This window comes from Podarcis bocagei (assembly GCF_964188305.1).
Source record: "Podarcis bocagei genome assembly, contig: HAP1_SCAFFOLD_151, whole genome shotgun sequence".
NCBI classification, from domain to species: Eukaryota; Metazoa; Chordata; class Lepidosauria; order Squamata; family Lacertidae; genus Podarcis; species Podarcis bocagei.
Genome location: NW_027670297.1, coordinates 97794 through 109749, shown reverse-complemented (window position 1 = coordinate 109749; position 11956 = coordinate 97794).

The following is an 11956-nucleotide window of genomic DNA, read 5'->3' as shown; positions in this document are numbered from 1 at the left end:
TCGCTCTTTTTCTTTTTTTTCTTTTTTCTCTCCTTTTTCTTTTAAGAATTTCTTTTTTGTAATTTTCTGTTTTTTGCTTGCTTTTTCTTTTTTCTTCTCTTATACCTTTTAATGACATGTTTATATGTATCTGAAGTTTGACATGTAACGTGAATCTTTTTTCTAATAAAATTAAAATTATTTAAAAAAAAATAAAAAAAAAGAGAAGAGTGTGCTTGCTTTTTTGGCAGAAAATGTGGATGCTCATCTGGTGCCTGTTGTCCTGGGTGCAAGAAGGCCAGAGGCCGCTTGGCTAGCACTCCAAGAAGCTTGTGGAGCTGGAGTGGGAAGCAAGGGCCGAGAAGTGGCTGCATCCGGAGGGGAGAGGCAAGATGGCGCCGGCCATTTTCTTGAGAGCCGATACACAGCTGGGAGGAGCTGGGAGGCCCCACAGGGGGGCGAAGGGACTGTTACTGTTACTGTTGCTGCTGTTGCTGCTGCTGCTACTGTTGCTTTTGCAGAGTCTGGGGGCTGTGTGGATGCTGCAACGTGTCTGTGTGAGGAGCCTGGAAAGAGGCCAAGTGCTGGGAGCCCTTTACCCACCAGAGGGGGTGCAGGAAAGCGTCCTGGGAGTCCCGTGAGAAGAGAGGGCCGAACTGGCACAGAGAGCCCTGCAAGTTGTAAGAGAAGGGGGGCCAAGCCAGCAGAAGACACGGTTCAGGCTTTTCCCATTCGTCGATGTTTTGTCTGTGAGTCTGTTGACCATCTGCGTCGTTCCTGTCCGCAGAGAGCCAGAGAGGCCGGGCAGGATGTCTCCAAGGTCGTTTCCCATGGCAGTCAGCCAGGTTTCCATGGCAGCCAGTCCAGGAGAGGAGGCCAGCGTGGGAAAGCGAAGGGAGGACGTGACTCAGGGAGTGAAGACGGTTCTTATCACCTAACTGCCTCCATGGCAACGCTACGGAACAACTCCAGTGAGGACAAAGTGATGCGCTGGGTCATCGACTCAGGAGCCAGCCATCACCTGAAGCCACCACCTAGTGGCGGAATGCGGAACTGCAGAGCTGTTTCAGCTGGGAAAACTGTTATTTTTGCTGATGGGTCACAGAGGCCTTTGTCTAACGTGGGAAATGTTTTTGTTTCTTTTTTACAGGCGGAGCTGGAAGTCTACGTTGTGCCAGAGATGCATTGTTGTCTTTTATCTGTACCTGCTCTTGTAAAGGAGGGTTATAAGGTTTGCTTTGAAAATGATGTCTGTTCCATTTCCAGGGGTGGGAGACAACTGGTCAGTGTTGCATGTCAGAACAACCTATTTGTTCTGGAGACACCTCTGGAGGGTAAGGGAGACGCCGAGACAGCACAGGCGAAGTGTGCTAGTGTTCCCATTCATGATTCTTGTGTTCACTTGTGGCACAGGAGAATGTCGCACAGCAGTTTGGAAGATGTCCAGAAGTTGCTCAGATGCACGAAAGGTTGCAAACTGAAAGCATGTGGTAAATCCCTAGATTGTAGGGCATGCAGAAGGGAAAGGTACAAAGGTGCAGTTATCTCAGAAGTAAGAGGGTAACCACAAAACCTTTTGAGCTTGTGCACATAGACCTTTGTGGTCCCATGCAAAGTCTGAGTCTGGGCGGGGCCAGGTTTGTGCTGACGCTGACAGATGATTTTAGCCAAAATGGCTGGTCTTTCTCGTTGAAGCGGCATGGCGAGGCAGCGCAACTGATTAAAGACTGGGTTGCGGAAGTGGAACTACGGTTCTCCAACAAGGTTCAGGGGTTCAAGAGCGACCGAGGGGAAGAGTTTACTGGGTCTGCTCTGCAGAGGTTTTTCAGCCAGAAGGGAATACGTCACAGGGTGACGGGTGCTACTTCTCCCAAGGAGAGGGGCGTGGCAGTGCACAAGAGTAGAGCTCTCGCTCAAGCTGCTGAGGTTCTACTGTGTGACTCCGGTTTGCCTCAGAGCTTTTGGAGCGAGGCTTGGAGGGCTGCCAACTTTACGATGAATAGGTCCTATAACTCGGTTATAGGTGACACACCGTTTTTCTTGTTGCACCGGAAAAAACCGCAGGTGCATTTCTTCCGTGTGTTTGGTTGCGAAGCCTGGGTGCTTGTGCCAAAGGCCCAACAGAAGGAAGGTGATCCGAGGTTCCAGAAAATGATCTTCTGTGGATATGAGCCTGCGACAAAGGGGTGGAGGTTTGCATATCAAGAAGGTGATCAGACCAAGCTTCTGATCAGCAAACATGCTGAGTTCTGTGAACAGAATGGTTGGTCAAGACTCAATGAGGGTCCTGATGTTCTCTCAGAATGTCTGTCTGATTCTGAGGAGGAGGGAGAGCCAGAGGCTGAACCTGTTGCTGAGGACCAGGTCTCTGAACAGAGTCAAGAACAGGGTTGGGTTTCTCCACAGGTTGTTAATAGAGAGCCCAAGAGTGAGCCTTCATCTCCTGTTAGCAAAGTGCAGAAGGCCCGAAGACGCAGTAAGTCAGAGGGGGAGTCTTCAGATGTAGAAGACACACTTGCTGGCCCCAGTGGGTCAGGAGGAGCACCTGAGACTGTGCTCAGACGATCCGCACGCACAACAAAGGGGGTGCCACCTGAGAGGTTTCAGGTCACCAGCGCATGGGTTGGTTTCGCGCAGTGCGAACCTGGGAGTTTTGAGGAGGTTCAACAGTTGCCTGAGACAGATGCCAGAAGGGGGCAAGAGGCAATGGGAAGGGAGTTGAACTCAAAGAGGTCTGTAGATGTGTGTTCACAGTTTCCCTCAGGATGCGAGACGAGAGGGGGTGTGAAGAGAATCAGAACTTACAGGGTTAAACAGTTCTGAGTGACGTCTCACATTCTGAGGCGTGGTTATGTTCACATACGGGAGTGTTTTCTCTGTGTGTGATTCTTGTTTCAGGAGTCCAGTGTGGCGCAGGGAAACGTGCCGGACTGCATCATCAAGCCACACTATTTGTGGGTGAATGAACACCGAAAGAGCAATCGAAGCTTATTCATCCTTTTTCTATTGAGATGTTACCATATGTTTACCTATGCTTGATTTGGGCTGGTAACAAACATTTCTGCGATTTTTGGTTGAATGTGCATTCTAATCCCCAAAACACCAATTTGAAATAAGGACAACCAGAGCTTTATCATCTTCTTTTTATGTAGATGGAACCCAAAACACCTATTTGCTTTCGTTTGGGGTGATTCTGGCGCACACCCAAATAACACCATGCGAATTGAAAAAAGCCCAGTCAAACCTTATTCGTCGTCTTCCTACGCATATGGAAGCGAAAAAATGGTGTTATGTTATTTTGGTCTCATTGCACACACTTTGCGATTTCTGTGTCAATGTGCATTAACAGCAAAGAACACAACATGAAGTAAGCGCAATCCAAGATTCTTCTTTCTATGTAGTTGGAAACCAAAACAACCTGTTTGGCTTTCTTTAGGCTTATTACACTTCGCTTTGCTATTTGTGGGTGAATGAACACCGAAAGAGCAATCGAAGCTTATTCGTCCTTTTTCTATTGAGATGGAACCAAAACACCTATGCTTGATTTGGGCTGATAATAAACATGTCACTCTGCGATTTTTGGGTGAATGTGCATTCTAACCCCAAAAACACCAATTTGAAATAAGCCCAATCAGAGCTTTATCATCTTCTTTTTATGTAGATGGAACCCAAAATACCTATTTGCTTTCGTTTGGGCTGATTCTGGCGTACACCCAAATAACACCATGCGAATTGAAAAACGCCCAATCAAAGCTTATTCGACTTCTTTCTACGCATATGGAAGCGAAAAGATGGTGTTGTGTTATTTTGGTCTCATTGCACACACTGCGATTTCTGTGTCAATGTGCATTAACAGCAAAGAACACGACATGAAGTAAGCACAATCCAAGATTCTTCTTTCTATGTAGTTCGAAACCAAAACAACCTGTTTGGCTTTGTTTAGGCTTATTACACCGCTTTGCTATTTGTGGGTGAATGAACACCGAAAGAGCAATCGAAGCTTATTCGTCCTTTTTCTATTGAGATGGAACCAAAACACCTATGCTTGATTTGGGCTGGTAACAAACATTTCTGCGATTTTTGTGTGAATGTGCATTCTAACCCCAAAAACACCAATTTGAAATAAGCCCAATCAGAGCTTTATCATCTTCTTTTTATGTAGATGGAAACAAAAGGCATTTTTGCTTTGGTTGGGGGTGATTCTGGTGCACACCGAAATAACACCATGCGAATTGAAAAAAGCCCAATCAAAGCTTATTCGTTGTCACGGGATTTGGGGTTGCTTGTGTGTAAACCTCTAGCTGTTCCAAACTGCTTAGGGTCGGTTGTGTCTTTCCCTGACTGAGCAGCCTTGGCGCTGCTGCTCAGTCGCTAGCAGAATCCGTGAATGGGTGTCTCCTAAATTTCCTCCAGCATAAGAATTCCTTAACGGACAACCTCCGCCTCGCATCTCTGCGCGGAAGCCTTATGCGCAGAGTGGGCGTTCTGAGTGGTGGTCCTCCACTCTCCTCACTGACTTCACTGGAAGAGTCTCGGAGCCTCACCTCCGAGCTGCTCTCCGCCTCTCCCTTCTTCCTGGTGTCCCCTGGACTTCCTTCCCCAGATGACGTTCTCTCTCTTCCCTTACTCGTCCCCTCTCCTGCAGAGTCCCGGAGCCTCGCTTCTCCCCTCTGCTCTGATGTCAGTTCCCTGACATCCACCTCCCTCCCAGGGCCCTCCCCCTCCCCCGTCCTTTCCTCGGACGGTGATGCAGGAAACCCCCGGAAGGAACTCTCCCCTCCATCTGATGATTCAAACACCCCTCTCCATTTGCTGCTGTCTCTTCTCTCTCCCCAATCTCCCCAGTCGGATTCTTCTTCTGACACTTCCCCTTCCTCCTCTTCGGAGGCGGGAAAACCCTCAAAATCTTCCTCTTCATCGGTGGTGCCAAATTGCTCCCCCCAGAACCTCTCGGAAACCTTTCTCGGAAACCTGCTATGAAACTCCTCCTGCAGATACTCATTCCTAATCTCTTCTGCAGGGACCCATGCATTTTCCTCTGCTGGCTCCCCCTCCCACGCCACCAAATACTCCACTCGCCCCCCTTTCCACCTGGAATCGAGAATTTCAGCTGCATGGTCACTGAGTTCCCTTTCCTCCATCTGTGGATGCAAGGGTGTTTCACTTCGCTGACCCAGAAATTCCCTCCCTTCCCTGAACGGTGAGAGTAAGGACCTGTGGAACACGGGGTGCAGTTTCATGTGAGATGGCAATTTGAGTCTAAAGGCCACCGGGTTAACTTGCTGGGCTACTTCGAACGGTCCCAGTCTCTTTGGCCGTAGCTTCTTGCACCCTCCTTTGAACGGTAACCCTTTGGTAGACAAGCACACCTGGTCTCCCACTCTTATGGTTTCTCCCTCCCTGCGGTGCTTGTCAGCCTGCCTCTTGTACTCTTCCTTGGCCCTTTCCAGGTTTAACTTAAGATGTTGGTGTAAAGCCTCCATCTCTTCCACAAATTTTTCAGCTGTGGGAACACTCCAACTTCCCTCCCCTTCCCCTGGGAAAGCCCTGGGGTGACACCCGTAATTCGCCATAAACGGACTCATCCCTGTAGACACATGTTCTGCGTTATTGTATGCAAACTCAGCCAACGCTAAGTTGTCCACCCAATCCTTCTCCCTCTCGCTGACGTAGCAGCGTAGATATTGTTGAAGTACGCTGTTCGCTCTCTCTGCTTGTCCGTTGGTTTCGGGATGTCTGGCCGTTGAGAACCCAACCTCGACGTCCAGCAGACTCATAAGCTTCCTCCAGAATCTGGTCGTGAATTGCCGTCCTCTGTCGGATAAAATCCTCAAGGGGGCGCCATGCAACCTGAAAACATGCTCTACAAACAGCTTTGCTGTTTCTTCTGCAGTCACCGCATGCGAGCACGCAATAAAATGGCACATTTTGGTCATCAAGTCAACTACCACCATTACTGCCGTTTTCCCCCTGGCTTTTGGTAAATCCGTCATAAAGTCAATTGATACCACCTCCCATGGCCTCTCTGGTGTGGGTAAGGGCTCCAGTAACCCCGCAGGTGCTGTCCTCTCCCCCTTCGCTCTCTGGCAGCACTGGCACCCACGTACGTACTCCTTCACATCTTCCCTCACCCGTGGCCACCAAAACTGCCTGGTGACCAGTAGCATTGTCTTATGTTGTCCAAAATGTCCTGCCGTGGGGTTGTCATGCAATTGCTTGAGTATTCTGCTCCTCAAATCCCCCTCAGGTATGTACAATGCACCCTTATAGTACAGTGCCCCGTCCTTTACTTCGAACCCCCCCCCCTGAGTTTCCCCAGTGATACCAATTTCCCGGATCTTGGTTTGTGCATACTGATCATCCCTCGTCAGACCGGCCAGCTCTTGCCTCCCTACGAACACTCCCCCCCCACACACCTGTCCTCGGGTATGACATAACGTGCTTCTGGTCCTCCCTCCCCTTCCTCGTATTCAGGCTTGCGAGAGAGGGCATCTGCTCTGACATTTTCCTTCCCAGGCACGTACCTAATTTCAAAATTAAACTTGGAAAACTCTTGAGCCCCCCGCACCTGTCGTTGGTTGAGCACTCTTGCCGTTCTCCAATACTCCAGGTTCTTGTGGTCAGTACACACCTGGACTTTGTGCTGTGCGCCTATGAGAAAATGTCACCACCGTCGAAAAGCCTCGTGAATTGCCAGCAGTTCTCGATCGTACACTGTGTAGTTTTGCTCCGACTTGTTAAGCTTCCTGGAAAAGAAGGCACACGGTTTCCACTCCCCATTTCCCTGCTGAAGCAATATCCCCCCTACAGCTCTGTCTGGCGCATCCGTCTCTAGCCTTATCAGCTTCCGCAGATCCACGTGCAGGAGCTGCTCTTCCGACGCAAACGCCCTCTTAAGCTTTTCAAAGGAACGCTGGGCCTCCTCCGTCCATTCGAACTTCTTCTTGCTGCTGAGACAATCCGTTATGGGTGCCGTTAGATGGGCGAAGTTATTGATGAACTTCCTGTAGAAATTTGCAAACCCCAAGAACCTCTGCACGTCCTTCCGGTTCTTGGGAGGCTTCCATTCTAGCACGGCCTGCACCTTGCCTGGGTCCATTGCCAGACCTTTGTCTGACAACCTGTAGCCCAGGAACTCCACCTCTCGTGCATGGAATTGGCATTTCTCCAGTTTGACCCACAGCTGATGCTCCTGCAGCCTTTTCAGCACTTCCCTGACATCTTTCACATGCTGCTCCTCGTTCTCTGAGTAGATAAGTACGTCGTCCAGGAAGGCCACACAATTCTTGTACAGCAGGGACCCCAGCACCTGGTGCATGGAAGCTTGAAATGTGCTGGATCCCGATTGTCATCCGAAGGGCATAACGAGATACTCAAAGGCCCCCAGAGGGGTGAACATGGTGGTTTTCCATTCATCCCCCTCCCTCATCCTTATCAAATTATACGCCCCCCGAAGGTCCAACTTGGTAAAAACCTTCCCTTTCCTTACCCTGGCCAAAATGTCATCAATCCTGGGCATTGGGAAGGTCACCGGTTCCGACACCCGGTTCACGGACCTGTAATCTACGACCAAGCGGGGCTCTTTGGAGTCTCTTTTGTCCACAAAGAACACTGGACTGCCCCCACCGCCCTTGATTCACGTATAAAGCCCCTCTTCAGATTCTTGTCAATGAACTTCCGCAACTCCTGCATCTCCCTGTCTGACATGGCGTACAGCTTACCCACTGGTAACTGAGCCCCTGGGAGTAGGTTGATCTGACAGTCAAAGGGCCAGTGAGGGGGTAGTCTATCCGCCTCTCTCTCGCTGAAGACTTCTTCCAGGTCTGCATACTGAGGTGGTAGCCTCCCCTTTTCTCCCACCACCATCCCTGCCACCCTGGCTACTGCCATCCTCGGGGTTTCCCCTCCGTGGCAATGCTCTACGCAGTGAGCTGACCCAAAGGTGACTGTCCGCTGGTGCCACCCTACTACTGGGTCGTGCAGTGCCAGCCAACTCATTCCCAGTATGATGGGTGGTCCTGCTAAGGTGGCTACGTGAAAGGCAATGGTCTCAGTGTGTCTGGGAACTGTCATTTTCATGGGAGGGGTCTGGTTGGTTACTTCCCCTCCCAAAAGTTCTCTCCCATCAATCGTGGTTACTTGCAGGGGATGTTCTAGAGGCACCACCTGTAGCTGGTGTTCTAGCGCAAAATCCTTGCTAAAGAAGTTGCAAGAGCTGCCTGAATCCAGCAGCGCCTTCACTTTGATGGGGTGTCCGTTTGGGAGTTCTAGCACCACCTCTATGACGATGGCTGCTCGGGGAGGGTCTGGTTTGGGCACTTCTACTGGTTGCTCGCCTGGCTGCTGTGCCCTCCTTCCTGCAGCCAAGCACGGCCGTTTCCCGGTGCCTCTTTTTTTCCCGCCTCACTCCCCACTGCCCCCACCATTCCTTGCCACGCCTTCCTCTGAGGGCAGGCTCTGGCAAAATGTCCCGGCTGCTGCCATAGGAAACACCTCTTACTGGTTTTTTTTTTTTTATATAAAATTTTTATTTGGTTTTCTGCTTTTATATAGACAAAACATACACAAAGAAAAAACAAAAGACCAAAAACATGTATAGAATCAGCAAATCCCCGTTTCATAACCTTGTTCCCTGACTTCCCCCCACCTCCCCTCGTGCATCCCAGTTTCAAGATTATATCAGCAAGTTGATATTTCTCCTCTTAACAATCTTATTCATCTTATTACCTTTTTTATAATAAAAATTGATTTTCATAAGTTGGACTTAAGTTCTCTTCCATCGATTTTCATTTTATCTTAGATTAAGAGTCATCTTAACCAAACCTAAAAGTCTTAAGAGTTTTTAAGAATCTCTTCTTCCCTCCCTCCCATCCCCGGTTTTTGTCCCTTCCCAATAAAAATCCAAATTCGAGATTCTCAGCCTGGGTTCCTCACGTCCGAGGCTTTCAAATCTCTTTCCGTCCCTCTCCGCCTGTCCTGTTGGTAGTCCTTTATGTCAGTCGTCGGATCTGGGAAAAGTTCTTTCACCATCAAAATATATCCTCTTCCCACAAGAAGATTCAAAGGTAGCTGCTGAAGAATTTCCACAAAGTCTATCTCTTCAAAGTCTAAGTCCAAACGGAGGCCCCAATCATATTTCTTTGTTTTAAATTCCTGTATTCCATTTTGTCTTGGGACCTCCTCCTTCTTCTTCTGTATCTTTCGCAGACTTGTGGTGGATATGTTCCCAGCGTCTCCTTGCTTGTATTCCACAGATGTCAACTTTTGGTTGTTGCTTCCCAGGATTACTTCTTCTTTTTCTTGTTGTTTAGTCTCTTCCAGCTCTGTAGATATTGTTTCCCAATCAGCTGTGGATTCTTTCTCATTGAGGTCCTCAATACAAAGAGCAGAGTTGCCTGTTCCCAAGGTCATAGTCTCAAGTTGTTTATTCATGGCCAAGCTCTGCTCCTGTAAGATTCCCACCAATTGAAACATCCTTTCGATTTCCACTAGTAACTTTCCTTCCACAGCCATTGTATCCATTGTAGTTTCACAGAATTCCCCCTAGGGGGAATCTGGTTACTTAGTTGCCTTTTCACCAACAATCCTTTAACTGATTGTTATTACTTTGTTTCCAACAGTTTTAGCTCAATTATAACTCGTCTTAGTCCAGAGGGATCTTAAATGACAATTTCTCACTTTAAACCGCCCGTTTGGCAGCTTTGACAGCTGTCAAACTCCGCAGCTCTTACACAGGCACAAAGGCAGGACGTTCCTGAGCCCGGGAGGGGGGGTTGTTTAAAGCAAAAGGAGGGTTTCCAAAACTCCACTCTCCAGCCCAAAATTTCCTTTAGTTAAATCTTGGAAGTTAATGTCCTTTTTAACTCACCCCACCAAGGGTAGGCTCTCCAGCTTAGCTCTTATGTCGTTGCTTAGATCTTCTGCAAGGGGGGGGGGTGCGGACTTCCTTTTAACACACCCCCCGGTCGTCTCTAATTCAAGGTAAAAAATTTTAAAGTCCCAATCCGTCTTACTCACGGGTAGTTCTTTCAGTCCAGATTTTCAAGGAAGGAAGTCGGCGCTCTCTGGTTATGGCTCGCGGCTTCGCTCTACCAAGGTAGCGATCGACTCTCAGTGCCACGCCACCCCCGTATCCCCTCCGCAGCCTTTAAAAAGGCTCTTTGCGAATCAGGGGGGGCGCTTAAGGCACCCGCCGAGTCTTCAGTCCGCAGGCTTCCGCGCCTGCGGTTTTTAAGGGTCCCCGCGTCGCCGACGCGGCAAAGACCCATCCTCGGTAGAGACGATTCCCTCCGCAGCTCGGAGGGAATCCGCCATTTCCAGATCGCGTCAACCCGGAAGTCCGCGGAAACACCTCTTACTGGTTTTCCCCTCCTTCTTACGCGCCTCGCTGGAGTTTGAAAACCCGCGCACGCTCGCTTCTCCAATCTCCATTGGCTCCTCGGGTGGCACAGTAGACGCTGGCATGTCTGGAATGCAGTTGTCATGCCAACGCTCTGCTCTCCCTTCCCGCCTTTCCAGAGCGCGCGTCTCTTGTCGGACTCCTACAGCGAGCGCCAACTTGGTCAGCTGGTCCATCGATTCCGGGCAGGGTGAGCGGGAAAGTTCGTCTCTCACCCAAGGGGATAAGCCCTCCTCAAACAACATTTGAATAGGTTCCGAACTCAGATCCCACCCAAGTTTATGGATCAGCATAGCAAATCTCAACCAGTACTCTCTCACTGACTGGTTTCCTTGTTTGCACCCCATCAGTTCTTTGCGCGTCACGCTCAGTTCAACATCGCTCGAGAACATGTGATCCATCGCGCTAAAAAACTTTCTCAGGTCCTTCAAGGCCGCGTTCTCCGCTGCCATTAAGGGTCGAACCCAATCTCTGGCCCGCCCCTCCAGGTGCCCCACCACGAAAGCTACTCTTCCCCCATCGTGGGCAAAGTCATCGTACTACAGCTCCAGCGCATACTGCACTTCTGTCTTAAAAGCGTTATAATCTCTGGGGTTACCCCCAAACTTCTGCACAAGTCCCGGTACCTTTCTTGAGATGGGGGTAATCTTCCCCTGGGCATCATGTGTCCTCCTTTCATCCAGCCGCGCCGCTAGTAGAGCCAGTTGCTGCTCCAAGTCTCGGTTTCTCTCCTCCAGACTCTGTCCGCCTTTGGCCCCCTCTCCTGCGCCGGCTCCTCCGGTTTGACTCATGATTGTACCCCGGTCCTCTTGCACACAAGCAACGTAAGGGACTCACGAATTGCTGTCACGGGAATTGGGGTTGCTTGTGTGTAAACCTCTAGCTGTTCCAAACTGCTTAGGGTCGGTTGTGTCTTTCCCTGACTGAGCAGCCTTGGCGCTGCTGCTCAGTCGCTAGCAGAATCCGTGAGTGAGCGTCTCCTAAATTTCCTCCAGCATAAGAATTCCTTAACGGACAACCTTCGCCTCACCTCTCTGCGCGGAAGCCTTCTGCGCAGAGTGGGCGTGCCGAGTGGTGGTCCTCCACCCTCCCCACTGACTTCACTGGAAGAGTCTCGGAGCCTCCCCTCCAAACTGCTCTCTGCCTCTCCCTTCTTCCTGGTGTCACCTGGACTTCTTTCCCCAGAGGACGCTCTCTCTCTTCCCTTACTAGTCCCCTCTCCTGCAGAATCTGGGAGCCTCGCCTCTCCACTATGCTCTGATGTCAGTTCCCTGACATCCACTTCACTCCCAGGGCCCTCCCCCTCCCCCTCCCCCGTCCTTTCCTCGGACGGTGATGCAGGAAGCCCCCGGAAGGAACTCTCCCGTCCATCTGATGATTCAAACATCCCTCTCCATTTGCTGCTGTCTCTCCTCTCTCCCCAATCTCCCCAGTCGGATTCTTCTTCGGATAATTCCCCTTCCTCCTGGTCGGAGGCGGGAAAACCCTCAAACTCTTCCTCTTCATCGGTGGTGCCAAATTGCTCCCCCCAGAATCTCTCTGGTGGTTTGGGCTTTCTCGGATACCTGCTATGAAACT